General features: G+C 40.0%; 1 long non-coding RNA gene across 1 annotated transcript; it reads left to right on the top strand.

The window, feature by feature from the left end:
* The first annotated feature begins 17,253 nt into the window (after positions 1-17,253).
* Positions 17,254-18,195, top strand: LOC117298325. The gene is made up of 3 exons (XR_004519965.1): positions 17,254-17,355; positions 17,570-17,713; positions 18,146-18,195. It is a non-coding gene; the product is annotated as an uncharacterized LOC117298325 (long non-coding RNA).
* The last annotated feature ends 2,233 nt before the right edge of the window (positions 18,196-20,428 follow it).

Genomic DNA, 20,428 nt, shown 5'->3' with positions numbered 1-20,428 from the left:
TAATTCATTACGAAGACCATCACTTTTCCCCAGAGATAAAAGGATGGTTCATATTTAAAGGGGACATTACTGATTCTAAAGTGATTGAGCTACTGTCATGTTAAGTCGATGGTGTGGTCATTTCCTCTTTGCTTTGGAATACCTTTTAGGCAAAAAAAAAACTTGAAAGGTAATACCTGCCAACCGACTGCTGGAACGGTAGCTACAGTGCAAGGTAATTTACACTTAACACCCTGAATTATTAGAAAGGTCAGGCACTCCTCAATACTTTGTTCTTTAATAACACACTGTAATGTATCTCGTTTAATAAGAACAGCTAATACTAGACATAGTGCTTTTTGTTAATTACAAAAACACGGTGTTCGGTTGGACGTTACGTGATGACGTGGTTCAAAAACATTGAACCATAAAGATCTTTTTTATACAATGTGTCGTTATTTTATAGTTAAATGTGCATTACAGATTTGAGAATCCCCTTAAAATGGTTTAGAAAAGTGTGCCATAATGCGATCGTTAATGCAAAGCCACTCCGGATTTTTAGGTTTAGTTTTTCAACTGAAAATCTTATGTCACGATAAAAAGCCGGTTCTAAACGAAAGCAAGGTCAAACAGTAACAAACAAATTTTGTCGTGGAAAAGACCATAAAAATAGCTTATTGGTAGCATTTGTGATTCTCAAGATATAAATTTTCTAGCTATTTAATGTAATGACTTCATCAATGACGTCATCAATTCAAAAAAGGTTGTGGTTTTGGTGCGAGACGTTATCACTCAACTATTGCGATTTTCCGCTCTGCACATAGCGCTCAATGTTTCTAAAATCTTTATACCCAACAGCGCCCTCTTTCGTTGGACCAAAGAGAGCGCCGTTGGATATTCCCCCCAAATTGCGCGCCATATGATTTTTACAAATTTTAAACTTTGATTTATTGTAGTTTAATGCCCGATGACGTCATTATGACATAGTTAGGTCTGTGGTGTCTTGATACCAAGGTTCACCTATCTGTTGAGTTTCAAAGTTCAAATCAATCTCAATCTTGAGTTATTCCGTAGATAAGCTCGAAAGTTTTTTTTTTATAAAAAAAACACGAAGGCGAACTTTGATCCAGGGTAACGACCCGGAAGTTAACGTCGTACGATTTTTGCGTTAACTTTTCAAATGTTGTCCAAGTCTTTATCTATTCAATGCCTAAGTATGAACATCATAGCTGTTATAATCGTTGAGATACAGCAACAAGCAAATGATCATTTTTGAACATTAAAAACCCTGTCATGACGTCATCAATGACGTCATCATTCCAAAAACGTGGCGGTTTCATCTAATCACTATTACCTATGTACATAGTAAGTTTTAAGTTTGTACAAGCTTTACTTTTGTTTAAAAGCTCAAAAGTTGTTTTTTATGAAAAAACACGAATCAAAAAACACGAAGGCGAACTTTGACCCAGGGTAACGACCGGAAGTTAAGGTCGTACGATTTTGGCGTTAACTTTTCAAATGTTTTCCAAGTCTTTATCTATCCGATGGCCAAGTATGAACATCATAGCTTGTATATTCGTTGAGATACAGCAACAAGCAAATGGTCATTTTTTAACATTAAAATCCCTGTCATGACGTCATCAATGACGTCATCATTCCAAAAAAGTGGCGGTTTCATCTAATCACTATAACCTATGAACATAGTAAGATTTAAGTTTGTACAAGCTTTACTTTTGTTTTAAAGCTCAAAAGTTGTTTTTTGATGAAAAAATGCGAAGGCGAACTTTGACCCAGGGTAACGACCGGAAGTTAAGGTCATACGATTTTGACGTTAACTTTTCAAATGTTGTCCAAGTCTTTATCTATCCGATGACTAAGTATGAACATCATAGCATTCATATTCGTTGAGATACAGCGAAAAGCAAATGTCGTTTTTCAACTTTAAAAACCTTGCCATGACGTCATCAATGACGTCATCATTCCCAAAAAGTGGCGGTTTCTTCTACTCACTATTGCCTATGTACATAGTAAGTTTTAAGTTTGTACAAGCTTTACTTTTGTTTAAAATTGCTGGAGAAGGTTCGCAGGGAAAGAAGAACGCGAGGAAACTAGACATAGTGCTTTTTGTTAATTACAAAAACACGGTGTTCGGTTGGACGCTACGTGATGACGTGGTTCAAAAACATTGAACCATAAAGATGTTTTTTATACAATGTGTCGTTATTTTATAGTTAAATGTGCATTACAGATTTGAGAATCCCCTTAAAATGTTTTAGAAAAGTGTGCCATAATGCGATCGTTAATGCAAAGCCACTCCGGATTTTTAGGTTTAGTTTTTCAACTGAAAATCTTATGTCACGATAAAAAGCCGGTTCTAAACGAAAGCAAGGTCAAACACTAACAAAATACTTTTGTCGTTGAAAAGACCATAAAAATAGCTTATTGGTAGCATTTGTGATTCTCAAGATATAAATTTTCTAGCTATTTAATGTAATGACTTCATCAATGACGTCATCAATTCAAAAAAGGTTGTGGTTTTGGTGCGAGACGTTATCACTCAACTATTGCGATTTTCCGCTCTGCACATAGCGCTCAATGTTTCTAAAATCTTTATACCCAACCGCGCCCTCTTTCGTTGGACCAAATAGAGCGCCGTTGGATATTCCCCCCCCCCCAAATTGCGCGCCATATGATTTTTACAAATTTTAAACTTTGATTTGTTGTAGTCTAATGCCCGATGACGTCATTGTGACATAGTTAGGTCTGTGGTGTCTTGATACCAAGGTTCACCTATCTGTTGAGTTTCAACGTTCAAATCAATCTCAATCTTGAGTTATTCCGTAGATAAGCTCGAAAGTTTTTTTTATATAAAAAAAACACGAAGGCGAACTTTGATCCATGGTAACGACCCGGAAGTTAACGTCGTACGATTTTTGCGTTAACTTTTCAAATGTTGTCCAAGTCTTTATCTATCCGATGCCCAAGTATGAACATCATAGCTTTTATATTCGTTGAGATACAGCAACAAGCAAATGGTCCTTTTTTAACATTAAAAACCCTGTCATGACGTCATCATTCTAAAAAAGTGGCGGTTTCATCAACTCACTGGTGCCTATGTACATAGTAAGTTTTAAGTTTATACAAGCTTAACTTTTGTTTAAAATTGCTTGGGAAGGTTCAGAGGTAAAGAAGAACACGAGGAAAATTAAATCTATGAACAGATTGTTGATAGCTTTTTAATTTTCACAGAAAGTAAAAGTGTAAATCTATTACATTTATACCTTTCTTTGCACAGAAAACAAATGCTAAGTTTAATACTTGTTAAAGCGATGTATTTTATTAGTAAAGAGCTAACTATGTGCAAAGTTTGAAGGTTTTGTGATCCTTGTGATGTTTAACTCAAGAGTAAACTTCTTAAAAGGTTAACTGGATTTGGGGAAACTTTATACGAAACAACAGTTTACTAATTTTAGACTTGTGAAGTAAATAACTGTAAAAGACTTATTTATTAAGTATTACAGAGGTTTCGCAAGTGTACGACACGGGTACAGATACAACTAAGATAACTGGGATGCACGTTAGATTTTGTTAGGCATTAAATAAACACTTATTTTAAAAAGCAATGATTTGTACACAAAGCTTTACCGTGTAGCGCGCTAAACACTGCCGTGAGTGCCAGATAGAAACACCCTTCACGAGTCGATGTCACGAATCCGCTTCCCGGTGTTTGATCAAAACATAACCAATGTTCGTCTTTTTCTGGTTGCATTTTCTCACATAATTAAAAGTCATACGAATCGCTGCAGTAGGTGGCCATCTCAGCGAAGCTTCGTCTTTAATTCCGTTTTGATAATTAAGCCATGAGCAGGGCGAACAGGGGAACAATTTGACGCCGAATATGATATGAGCGGACTTCAATTGTAAAATGTTGGTACACCATTAAACTAGCGCTACGTTGTAAGTACAATGACCTGAGACTTGTCAAAACATGAATCGAAATCCCGCGCACAGTCAAACGATGCACTATTCCGAGCAGAACACACAGGCCTCGTGGACTGAACAAGGTGTGATCAATGGAGCGGAACGGCCAGCCAAAGCGCTTTTGCAGTGTACGCAGTTATCACGCAGGTCAACACATCCGTGGGCTTTATCGTCCGATTTCGACCAGAGTTTCAGGTCAAATTGGTATCATCTCTGTGGGAAAGTTTGAGCAGGATCACTCATCGATAACGGGATGCAAAATTTATGTTGAAATGTTACGTAGTTTTAGAGATCAAAAATTGTAAAATTGTTCAACCTTTGGTTTGAACCGGAAGTCAAGGTCAAATGGGGTCATTTTGTGTGTAGCGTTTTTTGAAGTTTGATCGACCTGTCCGATGATATGTAGATTGTCAAAATCCACCATAAGGTTCAGGAGTTATGATTTCTTTAAAATATTTAACTTTGATTTGTTGTAATTCAAAACCTGATGACGTCATCATGACATCATTAAGTTTGTGTGGTCTTATTATTAAGGTTCAATTGTCTGATGAGTTTCAATGTTAAATTCCATATCAATCTTGAGTTATGACAACAAATTGTCTTTTTTTACAAAAAAACACAAAAAACACAAAGGCAGAGTTTGACCTTCCGGTATGACCGGAAGATGAGGTCATACGATTTTGGCGTTAACTTTTCAAATGTTGTCCAAGTCTTTATCTATGTGATGCCCAAGTATGAACATCATAGCATTAATATTCGTTGAGATACAGCGAAAAGCAAATGTCGTTTTTCAACTTTAAAAACCTTGCCATGACGTCATCAATGACGTCATCATTCCCAAAAAGTGGCGGTTTCGTCTACTCACTATTGCCTATGTACATAGTAAGTTTTAAGTTTGTACAAGCTTTACTTTTGTTTAAAATTGGTGGAGAAGGTTCGCAGGGAAAGAAGAACGCGAGGAAAAAAAAAAAAAAAAAAAAAAACAGAACAATAACAATAGTTGTTCGGCTGTTGGCCGAACACCTAAAAAAAAAAAAAACAGAACAATAACAATAGTTGTTCGGCTGTTGGCCGAACACCTAAAAAGCAATGTGTACTTTTGGTCTGCCAGTAACTGTATTGTCAAAGAAAACCTGTTTAGTAAAAGGCGCACTTGGGAGATGTTGTAAAAACAGCATGGTTTTACAGAAAGAGGTAAAAGTGGAGGTACACGTTTGGTCATTGTCAAAGATCAGTGTTCTCACTGGGTGTATCCCAACAAGCATAACACAATAAGCCTGTGAAATTTTGAGCAAAACTAGTCATCGAAGCTGAGAGAAAATGATGAGAGAAAAAAACACCCTTGTTGGACGAATTTGTGTGCTTTTATGTAATAAAGACCTACATCGGCTAAACACGAACGACAGGAAACCCTTTACGTGATGTACAATCTGGAGAGATTTGGTCTCGCCTAATCAGCCCTTCCTCTCAACCCATATCCATCAATCAGTATGCACTCCTCTGATCAAATAATTGCTATTTAAACAAAACAAAGACCATTGGCAAGCATTTAATTAATTACGAAGACCATCACTTTTCCCCAGAGATAAAAGGATGGTTCATATTTAAAGGGGACATTACTGATTCTAAAGTGATTGAGCTTCTGTCATGTTAAGTCAATGGTGTGGTCATTTTCCTCTTTGCTTTGGAATACCTTTTAGGCAAAAAAAAACCGTGAAAGGTATTTACCTGCCAACCGACTGCTGGAACGGTAGCTACAGTGCAAGGTAATTTACACTTAACACCCTGAATTATTAGAAAGGTCAGGCACTCCTCAATACTTTGTTCTTTAATAACACACTGTAATGTATCTCGTTTAATAAGAACAGCTAATAAAGGCAAGGTGTACTTTTGGTCTGCCAGTAACTGTATTGTCAAAGAAAACCTGTTTAGTAAAGGGCGCACTTGGGAGATGTTGTAAAAACAGCGTGGTTTTACAGAAAGAGGTAAAAGTAGAGGTACACGTTTGGTCATTGTCAAAGATCAGTGTTCTCACTGGGTGTATCCCAACAAGCATAACACAATAAGCCTGTGAAATTTTGAGCAAAACTAGTCGTCGAAGCTGCGAGAAAATGATGAGAGAAAAAAACACCCTTGTTGGACGAATTTGTGTGCTTTTATGTAGGAATAAAATACTTCTAGCCAGAAGTCTTTTATTATTTTAGTGAGAAATTACCTCTTTCTCAAAATCTATGCTACTTCAGAGGGAACCGTTTATCGCTATGTTTTATACTATCAATAGCTCTCCAATGATCGTTACCAAGCCAATTTTTAAGTTAATATTTGTTTTGAGTAATTACCAAATGTGTACCTTCCCTTTAACTTTCATCCCTAAGTTTGAATCTGAACAAAAGGTTTAAGGCATTAAGCTTTTGTCGGGCATCTGAAAGCACTATGTATTTTTTTTTTTTTTTTTGAATACACCCCCGGCATTGGCCACCATCCTTGATGAAACGTTAGACTTGACTCAAGTCCCAATCCCGTGCCATCCCCAGAAAACTACTGTTTTGTGGTTCTCTGCATTCCCAAACCTGTCCTGGCATGCAGCAGGCGGGACCACACACACTGTACTGTATTGAATGCATGCTACGGTTTGTTCCATAGTAAGTTGGCGTGATATGCTTAGGGACCTCTCACATGAGAATGGGACTTGAATCAAGTCTTAGAAACGTGGGCGCGTGTATAATTTGATGAGAGTCGTGCGCATGCGCATACGCGGGTGCACGCTCCGTTCCTTTGTCATCAAAGATGGCTGTCAATGATGTCATGTAAATCTTTGACGTTGGGGTATAACAAACCAAACTCCCAGACATGACGTCAAAGTATTGTAATGTAATGTAATGGACACGGAGAAACCTAATATTGGGGGCATTTACAGAACACATAAAGGCTTGTTTTATTAGAGAAAAAAACAGAGGTGTCGTGGCCAAGCGGATGAGAACACCGGACTCAAGCTGTTGTGTTTCTGATCAGTAGACTGTGGGTTCGAGTCCCGGTCGTGAGACTTATTTTGTTAGCATATATTGCCACGTCCTTCGGATGGGACGTAAAGCCGTAGGTCCCGTGTTTTGTACCATGCACGTAAAAGAGCATAGTACACTTATCGTATAGAGAATGGATTCGTCTGATTTGATCGGCAGCCAATTGCGCCCCATCACCTTTTTGTTGGGTGGGGGTAATCATTTCGGCCACGCCTACTTATATGCCTATTGCTGGGGGGAAGCAGGATGTCGTGGTTTACGTCTGTGCTCTGTGATTTGCAGACGAGACTCGAAAGGCAGTGTCAACATTATTGACAGTGAAAAGTCATAGGATAGTCGGTTTCACAAAGATGGTCATAACTTATAGGGGTTATTGCAAACTTAAGGCTAGTCCTAAAGTTAGAATGAGTAACTTGTCCTAACTCAAAATAAAACTAGTCAAAACTATTTTTGAAGTCCCCAGCACATGTATCATTACTTCAAGAACGTAGCCTCACACAACTTGTAGGGAAAAAAACTGAGCGCTTTGATACGCCCACCTGTTGTGATAAGGCGCTCATATTAAAAGAACTCCGTATTCTCATTATTAAAGCATGATTGATAATGATATGATAAACTAAGTGCGTGATGATGTTGTAAAGCACACTTAAACGGGCACTTTCAAATCATCCATTAGTCCAGAGGAAAGTGATTGATGTTGACAATTTACAACAATTCTTTTTCCTGACCGCATTTTTAATTTTTAATGGCGTTCTTAATAATTATGGTCTAATTTTGTGACAACCTTATGAAATCTGACAATGTAATATCAGGCCTTGAAGGGGCACAGCAGTTACCTTCTGGTAAGGGGCATTTATATGCGGAAATTGGTAATTGTATTGGAACTTTGCAAAGGGCACCACAGCAAAAGCACCGCGCACCAGGACAATTGCTGTGGTGCCGTGGTTCATTTAAGGCCTGTATGTAGGAATTTGTTTGCTATAAATTATCGAAGAAAAACGGTGGATTTTGTTTTAGGCGCAAAAATAGCCTAAACTTTATTGTTTTTGCATAGATTAATTTATACCCGATATCACAACCATGAGTACAAATTCAGTACAAAGTTGAACATAGCACCAATATTATACAGTACATTAAGTTGTGGGCAAAGTTTGTATGTGTTTGTGTATTAAATTAGTAGTCTAGTAGTTAAAAGTATATCAATAGCGTAATAATTACACGCTAAATGTTTTCAGTTGCAGTATATTGATTACACGTTAGCCCAAGACTGTATCAATGATGTACACATTAATGTACCAAATGTTGAGTCAGCATCCTGCCAACGCAGTCGTGAAGAAATTGGTTGAAAGTTGAAATTGGGTTTCGAAATCGTTGGAATAGCAGTGGGGAAATGGTCGCCGGTATTACGTCGAGCTTCGTTTTCGACGACGGATAGTTCTGCGACGGTAATTGTGTTGTGTGACCTTTGCGTCATCTGCACATGCACCGGCTTTGAGGACGGTCATCCCTCTATTTCTATGAATCCACGTTGTGGTCAACATAGCAACGTTTGGCTGGAAACTAATAACCTAATCAGAACCATCCGTCGTCGAAAGCTCTATAGAGATGAGATCACAATGGAGTCTGGACCAATTGTTGGCTTACGTTTAGCACAGCAACGCCTTTTAATGGCTATGACGTCATCACTCTGCACATGTTTGAATTTTTTTACAATCTGATCAAGTGTAAAGGTTTTCTCGACACGAGTAGCAGCGGCACCTATGTAAGTGTAAGTAAAACGAGTAGTAAAACTAACTAAAAGTCTGCGAGAAGCAAACACAAATTTACCAATAATTCATTGAAAGTTGAATTTCTTTGTTGATGTGTTAGTTTTGGTTGTCTGTTTTTGCCATATTGAATATTGCGCTCTTTCTCTGTAGATGTAAGCAGCCGTAACCGGGTAGTCATCGAAAACTGCACACAGCTGCATCAGAACGGTAACGCGTATAACAGATAGCTAAAAGTAGTAGTACACTCTGACCGTGCGCCAACGATCGAAAACTCGCTGGCATCCACCCCAAAAGACATTGCCGACGTGGAGCCGACGGATGCGGCTTTTGCGAAAAGTCATCGTTTACCGACACCTTTCCAACGATAACTGCCGACTGAAGCCCTACGTAGGGCCAACGTTGGTGTGTTACCTAGGTTCGGACTGTGCCGTCAAATCAGGAATAGCTGGTGACTTTTGCTTGGTTATGATGACTTACTTTTTAAGTGAACACCTAGGGTGAGAACAAATATTTTTAGAGGAGAATTGTATATGGTAAGTCTGCTTTCAGTAGGGTTTGAAACTTGCTTGGTGGAAATACGATATAGTAAGGCGGTATAGTATTAAGGTTGGCGGTATAAACAATGAATTGATAATCTGTAAGTGAGTTGGGGTGGTTCTAAACAAAACGTTGGTTTTATCTCGACGTCTCGATCAGTATGCTCTGATCATCTTCTGGAGAAAGCTGGACTTAATCTATACACTGCTTTAATTTACAGATCGGCATTGATGACATACATGTGCACCTTTTAAGTAACATGGAAGGCGTTCAGTTACGTCTCATTCTGGTGGTTTTTGCATTCATCTTGTGCGGATGCATGAGCTCCGGTAAGTGATATTCGAAACATTGCATGGTAAAGATAAAACGAAGTAAGGGTTTGCAGAGACGCCATATTTAATAAATTGCAATGGCATTGCCTATTTACGGAGCCCCTAAAGGGAGAGGTTAAACATACTGAAATTATTTCGTTCCCTCGAAATCTTATTTCATTCCCTAAAATGTGTAATTTGGGACAAAATAACATTCCGAGGGAATAACATAATATTTCAAGGGATGTTCTTTCAAGATAAAAACAATAATTTAAACATTTGTTTTACCTTTCCAACAGTTGTGTTAACCTGTCCATTTAGGGGCTCCGTATCTGTTCAATCTCCTCAGTAAACAAAATATACGGATGTGTAATAATTCGCAGCGTGACGCGCACCGAACAAAAGCTAAGGTGTTACAAGGAAGTGTGGGTACGAGTCCTGGTTTTTGTGACACGTGTGTCTTTAAGCAATAACTCAACTGTTAGCGCTTTCCTTTGCAACGTCACAGCCCAAGTTTTTGCCAACCCAGATTGGAAAACTATGGAAAGCCATAAGTGCAAATCGAGACAAGATCGCAATTTTTGGTAACATTGTAACAAAATTTGTTAATTTTGTTTAAAACAAAACAACTTAGTATGGGAGGTATTTTTATCTCATTGAAAGTTTGCAGAAGATGTTGAATTTTGTTAAAACATCCGTTTTTACGATTTAATGTTTTACTTACATTAGGCCTACCATGCCATCCAATGCGGTTGGTTTATCAACAAAAGAAAGGTCAAGTAATGCTTCGTCCTTCGGATGAGACGTAGAGCCAAAGGTCCCGTGTTGTTGCCCTTGTGTCTGTGGAAGTGGGAGCCGCCAGTGCGCCGCGGCGCCAAACCCTCATTGTGCTACAAATAGCTTTCATATTTATCAACCCCAAAACCTGTCTTAACAAGTGTGATGGTGAATTTGTGTTTATCTTGTTTACGTTGGAGATTGCCTGTGACTAGCTGCATTGTATGTAGTGTCCCGACGGTACATGTATGCACTACATGCAATGTTTAGTATGCTATGTAAATGAAACCTATGCAAATTGGATTCACCTCAAGAGTTAAGGGGACACATTATTCTGGGATAGCAGCATGGTCGAGGACCGGGAATAAAACCGAGACATATTCACTTTGGATTCAATTCGTTCTTCATTGGAGTTCAATCTGCCTTTACAATAATACTACATTCCCCCCCCCCGCCCCCCCCCCCCCCCCCCATAACAGGATTTAATTTCATGGCCCTGCTTCACCGCCAAGTTTCTGCGCTCGCTGCGTAGAAGCAGAGAATCGCTAGCCATGAAATGTGGCCATGTACAGCTGCTGAAGCAAAGCATTCTGTTAAACATTTTCCTGCTTAATATCAAATTAGCAGGTTATCACTCAAGTGGTGACTTTGGAATTTTTGACATGGTATTTTGGGCGTTTTGGCTGGTAACCTTATTCTGGTCAGCATCTTATTGTTGTGCATAGCTACGTTTTTTTTTTTTTTTTACAACAAAGCATCTCTTTAAACATTTTCCCAAACTTAAGCTGTTAACCAAAAAATACGGCTTGACATTTTTTTGGGCTTGGCAAAAATTTAGAAAGGCACCAGCCATAACAATGCAAACTTAAGGTAATTTGGGCTGGTAACCTGATTCTGCTAAGCAATACTATTTTGTGTTTACAGAAATGTTGTGCTTACATTATGACATTTTGTCCTTGGTTGTGATGAACGGGGCCCTCTGAGTTTGTTACTTTCATTTGTTTTACCACTTAGCGCAACTGTGTCCGACTATCGTCTCACGGGACGTCGGCATCAATACTACCGAAGCCGTCGTGGTATCCTCAGATGAAATAGACCAGCCACCAGTCAACTGCACATCAGCAACATTTGATCTGTATTTCATCATCAATGATATTGGTTTCCTGACGTCCATAGACATTCTTGAACTTCGAAGCGACCATCCAGATCTTGAGCTAGTGGTTGAGTTGTTTCCAACTGGTTTCGATAATAACAAGTTGGTCGTGCAGGAGGACACCTACAAACGTTTCATCCTTGAATCAGAAAACCCGATGCCTAGATTTCGTTTGACGCTCAAGAGGAGAGTGGGGGAAAGTCAAATCAATGGCAGTTACAGTTTTCGAGCTGGAGTGTCGCTGATCAGCAAAGCAGGTAATGCCATGTATCCATAACTTAGTACCATTGTGGCCTCGTTATATAAACATAGTTAAAATAGGCCTGTCAAAGACCAATATTCCCACATTTTGGGCTCATTTGGCCATCGAAGTTGCATTAAGAGAATAATGAAGGAAAAACACCATTGCTGCGCAAATTACTGTTTTTATGTGGCTAAAGAAATAATCAGTATACCAGGCCTGGGCCATAAGCACCAATAGCTAAAGCACATCAAAATTGTGCTTACCAGAATTTTGTTGGGCAATATTTTCTGCTTATAGGCAGCTCTACAAAAATGGATTTAGCATGCAGGACACGGAGGTCGGGTCATGGTCTCTTTGCCCCAGGTAAGTTGGCCTCGGTGCCCCTTCATAAAAATCACCCTACACTTTAAGACAAATGGCCTTGCTGATTCTTTTTTCTTTACTAATAATATGTAATGTTCCTTTAACAGAAGATTTGGTTGCCGAGGTTCGATTAATACAAAAGAAAACTGCAAATTTATTGTAATTTAAATGTAAATCTGTTGCATCGAAAATAGCCGAAGGACCATATATGCAATCATGTTTTTCGTCCGCATAAAATCACTTGTTTAGTTTGTATATTAATTAGTTCTTTTATACATTTTAGTAAAGTGAGTACCTATTTGGTTTGCGGTAACAGCGGGTGTTTATCTACTTGCTGGGTAGTTTTATATGCCCCTTTGAGAACTTGTCTAGCTTTACAATTTACTTTGTTATGCCTCGGTAACAAACTGTGAAGCTTGATTGGTCGAGAACAACTCATGTGACGCGCAACAAAAACGCATGTTACCATGGCTCGGAGGTCGGGTAACATGAAAAGTGATATACATCACCTTGATCGTTCCCAGCGTTGGTCGATTTCAAACGCGCTGTGTACGAAACAACCGCGGGTTCGAGGGAATTGTTTCTTGTTCGTCCGCTTATTAAACAATAAATAGTCCGTCGTAATAATGTTCGAAGATGACAACAGATTTTTGAGAAGAAGAATAACAATTATACAAAGGTATAACAAAACAATTGTTGCACGCTGTGACTTGGGTCCATGGGTTTTGCACACCCTCTGTGGCTAACGGCACCATCGGCATCGCCTCGTGCCATTATTCCCCCTCGGGTGTACAAAACGCCATGGACCCCGTCACAGCGTGCACCAATTGTATAATGTATACCGCGGAGTAGTTGATTGAAATCCGGGAGACTTCATGAAATTTTATGAAAAACTTACAAAATTTCGTTGAATTCTGGTTACACTTATGGATGAGATTGAAGGTGTTTCTTTCTTTCAAATGAAAAAGTCTGACTCTGTCAAAATGACGACGCGTTTGTATTAATCCTTTTAAACGGGTTATCATCATTAAAAAAAACGTATGAAAAAAAGAAAACTCTCATTATTTTTCTAAGCTTGCCAGCACATGTTACGAATAATTTGCGACCGATTCCCGTTTAACCGCTTTATACACATTCCAATGGCAAGGGTGCGGTCTCGCGGTCGTTACTAATAACCGTGACGGTCAATGGCCATTGGTTAACCCATGGAAAGTTCAACCGAAAAAGATAGTGGATACGACCGCGAAAACGCACCCATAAGGTACGTGATGCGTAGTCCACCAATAAAACGACATGGATCTGTGGCCCTTTTTTAAATCCACGGCTTCGGCGTTTGATTAGGCTCCCTGGCTCAGTCATCTCGTCTGAAGCCCTCAGCAAGTATACGCAAAACACGCGGAATTGTCAAAACAACCGCGGGGCCAAGCTAGCCTGAGCAGAATCTCGAGACGAAGCCGTGGTTTCGAAAAGGGCCTATGTGTGGGGTATATCATATGTATAATATATTTTCGTATAAACTGAGTCAATTAAGTGTGTTTCTATAACTTGATGACTAGTTCCCAATGTATTAACCCACAATTTGTCCTGTAAGCAGGGTCCGATTTCATGGCTTTGCTTACCGCCGAATTCCTCCGTACTGATCACCATTCTCCGCTCGGCATTCAAGGCAAAACAACCTATAACTCGAAAAGTTTCGTTTTTAGTAAAGAGATAAGCTGTCTTGCCATAAAACAGAATGAAATTGAAAGAAGAGAATAATGCATTTTACATCCGTGCCTCTTAAAACCTTTAAACCGAAAAGAAAAACAAACTCGCTCAATTACCCAGAAATTACCTTATAACTATTTATAAGAAACCACCATTTTATAGTTAGGCTTTTCGCGGGTGCTGTGCACGCTGTAGTGCTGGCTTTCTGAACTAGCAGTAATAATGTCTAAAGCCAAAATGTCCTGCCAAACTGGGAAATACTGCTTTCGTAAGCACAAATTCTTTGAATACGGTTAGCAGAGCCATGAAATTTGTTCCGGTCTCTTGGCCGGCCGCACTTTTTTTTCTGCGGAAATAAAATAGAAGTCCTCGACAATTTTCCAGATTTTGTTGTTGTTGTTAAGGAATCCCTTTTTTGAATCGATTTAGAAGAACACAATTTCACCATTGAAAAGCATTACGGCAGTGGCAATTTTGATGTGTACAGAAAACAAAATTGCGGGCCGGCCATCATCAAATACACTCTATGTTATTAGACCATTGATTGTTTGACTACATCAATTACGACTATACAGTGTATAATTGTGACCAAACTTCATGTTCATTTCTTTTTTTTTTTCACAGATTGTGGAGATGACTTTATTTGCCAGCAGAACGACAGCTTGAAAGTTTGTCTTCACCCAAGGGCAGTATGTGATGGTCACATTCATTGCAACATGGATTACTCTGACGAAGTCATTTGCGGTAAAACAAAATTGTTGGTTTGATTTAGTATATTAAGGAAACCTAATAGTGCCATACTAAATACTTTAAATAAAGACATTTATTCGTCGATATATAACCCATAATTGTTTTGTGAGCCCATTCAAGACCAGGATTTTTGTCTAAAAACCCGTGTTTTGTTACCACTGCGAAGTGTTTCTCCCAAAAAGTAAATGAAAATAAACAAAACTTGTTAACCTGAAATTTTTTGGCACATTTTGGGCGTCGTTTTAACACTTTCAGTCGGAAATAAGACATTTACAAGTAAAATTTGTATAACGTATTGTACAATGACTTGCTTTGGCACAGGGGTACCGTTTAGATATGAATTCCTGGGAATAAAGACATTTTCTATTGTCAAATGGTGCGGGCAAGCTCTTGCATCGTTATAGACCCCCAGATTCAGCTCATTCCCAGCTCATGCTAGACAGGGTCTTTTGTTATTGACTAACGCTGGCTTGGCGGTCGGGGCACCATACCCATTCTTCATTCTTCAACAGATTATTGCGGACAGACGAATTTTGACCTCGAGATCAACCAAGAGGTCAGCATTCAGAACCCAGACGTCACATCGTCTATTTGTGTCTGGCAGTTCAAAGCACCACCCTCAAGCCGGATGCTACTACAATTTACTACCTATGACGTAGTGTATTCGTCTGTGTTCGTAGTCTCTTTATCAAACGTTACCGTTGATGATGCTGTAAATGGCCGCAGCCATCCCGATTATATCGTCTATCAATCCTACTCTGCCGGTTACGGGGAAAACATGGGCGGACCAAGTGTTCCCAGAGACAGGGCGGTGAGAAATGAGTCTATATGGGTGATATTTGTGAACGCCATCTTCGAGGATAATCACTCACCGTCGGTATTTAGTCTACGTGTAACGGCACTAAATGAAAGCGGTAAGAATCAAACCCATACTCCCCCATAGGATTTGAATTACTTTCCATGGTGGAAATACGATATATGTCGCGGTAATAATAATAATAATAATATAACAGTTCTTATATAGCGCATCGCACAGTGTCTCGATGCGTTTTACATACAATAACAAAGAGTTAAATGTTAAACAGGTAGGTCTTCAGTACAGTTTTGAATTCAAGTTCAGTTCTAGCAGTCTTGATGTGTTGTGGGAGAGAGTTCCAGAGAGCAGGTGATGAGTGTGTGAAGGACCGATGTCCATACGTCTTGGTTCGAATGGCCGGAACCTTGAGTAGCAGTGCCGAGCTGGAGCGAAGGGTGCGTGATGGTTGATACGGTTCAGTGATTTCGCGAAGGTATGACGGTGACGAGCCGTGGATGCATTTGTACGTGACAAGTAGAATTTTGAAAATGATGCGCTTATTGACAGGTAACCAGTGGAGATTGCGGAGTATGGGGGTTATGTGTTGCCGTGTAGATGAACGCGTAACAAGTCTGGCGGCAGAGTTCTGAATTCGTTGAAGTTTCGAGATTTGAAATTCCGGAATGCAGTGAAGAAGACTGTTGCAGAAGTCCAGTCTACAGGAGACGAACGCATGAACCAGTCTTTCTGTCCTTTGTTGGTCCAGAAATTTCCGGAGCTGTCCTATTTTGTGAAGAGCTAGAGATAAAGAGCGGCATATGTTGTTGACTTGTCTTTGCATGCTTAGGTTTGTCGTGACAATGGTTCCAAGGTCACGGGTGCTAGTGACAGTTCTGCTGCAGGAGTCGCCGACTTGGATGCTTTGAATTGGGGAATGGCGTTTATATTGAGATGTGATGTGAATGACTTCGGTTTTGTCGTCATTCAGTTTCAACTTGTTGGCTGAGGACCATGACTTTATGTGAGAGAGGCAGGACTCCAATCTCCGAATGACGTCGGGTCGCTGGTCTTCTGTCATGGTGACGTAGAGTTGGACGTCATCAGCATACACCATGCAGCTGACGTCATGCGAAGCAATGATATCTTCCAGTGGTGATGTGTACATTGTGAACACAATGGGCCTAGAACAGACCCTTGTGGTACTCCGGTATTGACATGGTGCGATGGTGATGAGCAATCGTTGATGAGGACGGATTGTTGACGATTTGCAAAATATGATGTGAACCAATCCAAGGCAGAGTCGGTGATGCCATAATGATGATGTAAGCGTTTGAGCATGATATTGTGGTCGATCGTATCAAAAGCTGCTGAGTAATCAAGGAGTACAAGAATGGATTCAAGTCCCTTATCAGCAGCAAGGAGAAGATCGTTGTAAACGCGTAGAAGAGCTGTCTCCACACTCCGGTATTTACGGTAGGCTGATTGCATTTTACCTGCGAGATTGTGAGTACACAATGTTACGTCTATAACCAGCTACAAACGTGAGTGCTTTCAGTAGAACAGGCATAACGTTTCTTAGAAGTGATCAATTGTTCCATTCCTTTTTTTTTCTTCAGAGAAGCAGGACAACATAGAGTACCCAAAATAGACTTTTAAGTCAAACTATTCTTGGGAAAGATCAATTTCTATCTTTCTTTTTTTCTTATAAAGCATGCAGAAGAGAGTGCCTGTTAAATATAATGCTCTCCTGAACTTTTGAGTGTTATTTGTTTGTTTTGTAAAACATCACCAATCCCAGTCAACTTCTTTTTCCACTCACCCTGTATTACTATACATATTTTCTTGTGACAGTCACGTGTAGCGGAGATGAGTTTCTATGCGACACTGGCATTCAGTGTGTATCGAACAATGCGAGATGTGATGGTCTGCCCAACTGCGATGACTATTCTGATGAGATAGGGTGCAGTGGTGAGTTAATAACTGATTCCATAATTACGGACTGTAATTAATTGGCAAAGTTCGAGCAGCTACCATTTTTGTCAAAATTCAATGATTACCTAGACGTATGCAATACATCCCAGGTACCAGAAAAAACCGCCCAAATGGTCGACTTTTTAGCCCCTTGCTCGACCTTGACCAATGTGTTGCTAACCACATCGTCCTTTTCAAACCCAACCAATAGATGTGTGCCAACCCACGGAGTTTGCGTGTAAGCAAGGATCTTTATCAAGCGAGGAAGATTATAAGTCATTGCAGTGTTTCTCTCCAGTCATCTTCTGTGACAACATCATTCAATGCTACGATTTTGAGGACGAAATAGGCTGTGGTGAGTGGTAGGGTTAGGGTTAACGTTGGGGTTAAGGTTACGGGTTAGGGTTAGGGTTAGGGGTTAGGGTATGGGTTAGGGTTAGAATAGACGTTATGGTGTAGGTTAAGGTAAGGGTTACGGTTAAGGTTAGGGTTAGGTTTAGAGTTAGGGTTAAGGTTAGGGAAAGGTGTTTTAAAGGATTTTGGGTACTTTTTGTACGACACAAAACACAATGTTCACAGATTTACATTAAACTAACACGCTTTGACGATAAGGGTATCAGAAGATTTCCCATAAAAAGGTTACTTGCTGAGTTGCTGAAGTTTTGGAGAAAATGAGTAAAACAATGGCACAAAAAATACTAATTACAAAAATCAAATATGCGTTAAGATTCATGAAATTGGGCCCATGCAGTATTGAGTCCGTATTTTGACCATTCTTTTTTTGTAGTCCCGTCATGTGGGAGTCACGTCATTCAGCTACAACAAGATCAAACCCATCAGCTGCTATCTCCAAACGCTCCAGCTTCATATCCTAACAACACCAAATGCATCTGGTTCATCACGGCTCCTCCGGGAACTGCAGTTTTCATCCAAACCGTCAAATTCAACATCTACGATGCAATTTTATGGGTTGGAAATGGTCGACTGGTCGACCAGACTCGTATTATTTGGAAAAGGAGGGGAGGGACAGCACTCCTTACTGCTTCATCGGAGGGGAACGATGTCTGGGTTTACTTGGAGAATTCTAGAAACGATCTTGTCGATGATGCGTACTTCATTCTGGAACTATCTGTACTTTATCAGTTGGGTAAGATGGTCTAAAACTAACATGGGACTCCTGGGGGATTCGGCGGATGGGAGAATTCGGCAGGATTTTGCTGGATCCCGGTGGAACCCCGGCTGGTGGGAATCCCGGCAGGATAATGATTGGATTCTGCTTGTATTTTGGCATGGTCCTAGCGGGATTCTGATGGAATCTCGGTAAATCAAAACGAAATCCCGGTTGATCCCGGCAGAATCCCGGTCAAATCAACCGGAATCTCTGCTATTACTAAGAGAATCCTGTTTGATTTCGGAGGAATCCAGGTTTTAATTCAGCCAAAATCCCGGTTATCGACCGGAACTCCGGTTGATCCTCGCGGAATCCCGGTTAACTCAACTGGGTTTTCTATGGGGATGGTCTAAAATGCTGAAACAGTTTTCAATATAGACTGCAAGTCTAGCGCGTCGTTTGAACATGAGTGCCTGTTAATACAAAATGTATTGCTTACTTAAAATGCAATTATTAAAACTACTACTCTTGGGGATGATCATGGTCGCGTTCTATTTCACGAACAGAAGGCGAATACAAATATAAATAGCACAAGATAAAAACAGTAATTATTTGTGTGACAACACCCTATATTTTGGCCTAGAACTCATCATGGCACCAAGAAGTTGCTGTAGCCATGCGTGCAGTACATCGGTTGCTACGTGATAGTACGTTGGTTGCTATGAGATTCATTGTGCTGCATAACACGTCATGTTCGCACGATTGTAGTAAAACAAAACATTGGCATTACCAAAACCACCATTTTGTATTAATCTTATCGGCTGCAAGATTTTATTTTTGAAAGTGCATTAAGTTACGGTTTTTTGAATTTAAATTTCAGAGGCTGTGGTTTAACGTTCATTATTTGGAATAAGGCACAGAAATGTGTGACGTGTTTTACACAAAATAATTGAAGGGCTTTTGTTTTTCTTTTTTTTCCCACCATGCAGTGAATTGTTCCGGGGAATACGAAGTCGCTTGTAAGAGCGGGTACCAGTGTATCAACGAATATAATGTATGTGATGGCATATTTCACTGCTGGGATAAATCTGATGAGCTATCATGTGGTACGTAGGCCTACAATGTACATAAAATATGAGAGTGACGTTATTGAGCGGAGCTGTGTATAAACCCTTTCTTTTGTGACGTCACGTGGTTGTGCTGAATGCCATTTTCAATCCAAAAGGTAGCACATTAACCCAATGGGCAGACTAGTCTGGAACCCATGTGTGCCGCCCATTCCTTGCTATATCATTGCTGCCCATGGTAGCGAGTCTGTCAGTGAGTGGACTGTTTTGGGCTAGTGACGTCATGTGCAACATAGTAGGCCTACTTGCGATTTCACAAGCGCGTACTTAGTATCCAAAAGCGCAATACAGTGACAAGAGGTATCACTACGTGCCTGCTGCCCATGGTAGCGCAGTGAGTGGACTGTTTTGGGCTAGTGACGTCATAATATGCAAGGGGGTTTTGGTAGTCTTGGGTCATACGCCATTATGAAGTATGGTGGACTAACTAGGTTCATTTTGGGGTCAATTTCTCTGTTTACACCCAATCCAAACAATGCACTCCTCTAGTCCGCCATATCTCAAGAAGGCTAATGAAGCGCTAGCCGTGTACAAAATGTAACGTAAGCCTATAATGTAGACCAGAACCTAATCCCTATAAAGGACTCTTCCTCTGTGCTGTTCACAGATACTGTAGTATAGTACAAAAGTGCAAGGCCGCCAAGGCTACCCAGAACCTTTATGTATAGCTCTTGATTTTCGGACAACATTTAGGTACTGCGTTCACCTCCAAAGTAGTCACATTATTTGAAGCGAATTCTGGATCAACGCTGACCCGGAAGTTTTTGGAGTGTAACATCCTTGACGCTCAAGTAATCCTGTACATTTTGCCATGCTGTGTATAATAGGTCAG

The sequence above is a fragment of the Asterias rubens genome, chromosome 13 (assembly GCF_902459465.1).
Source record: "Asterias rubens chromosome 13, eAstRub1.3, whole genome shotgun sequence".
Taxonomy (NCBI): Eukaryota; Metazoa; Echinodermata; class Asteroidea; order Forcipulatida; family Asteriidae; genus Asterias; species Asterias rubens.
This window is presented reverse-complemented; position numbering and strand designations above follow the sequence as displayed.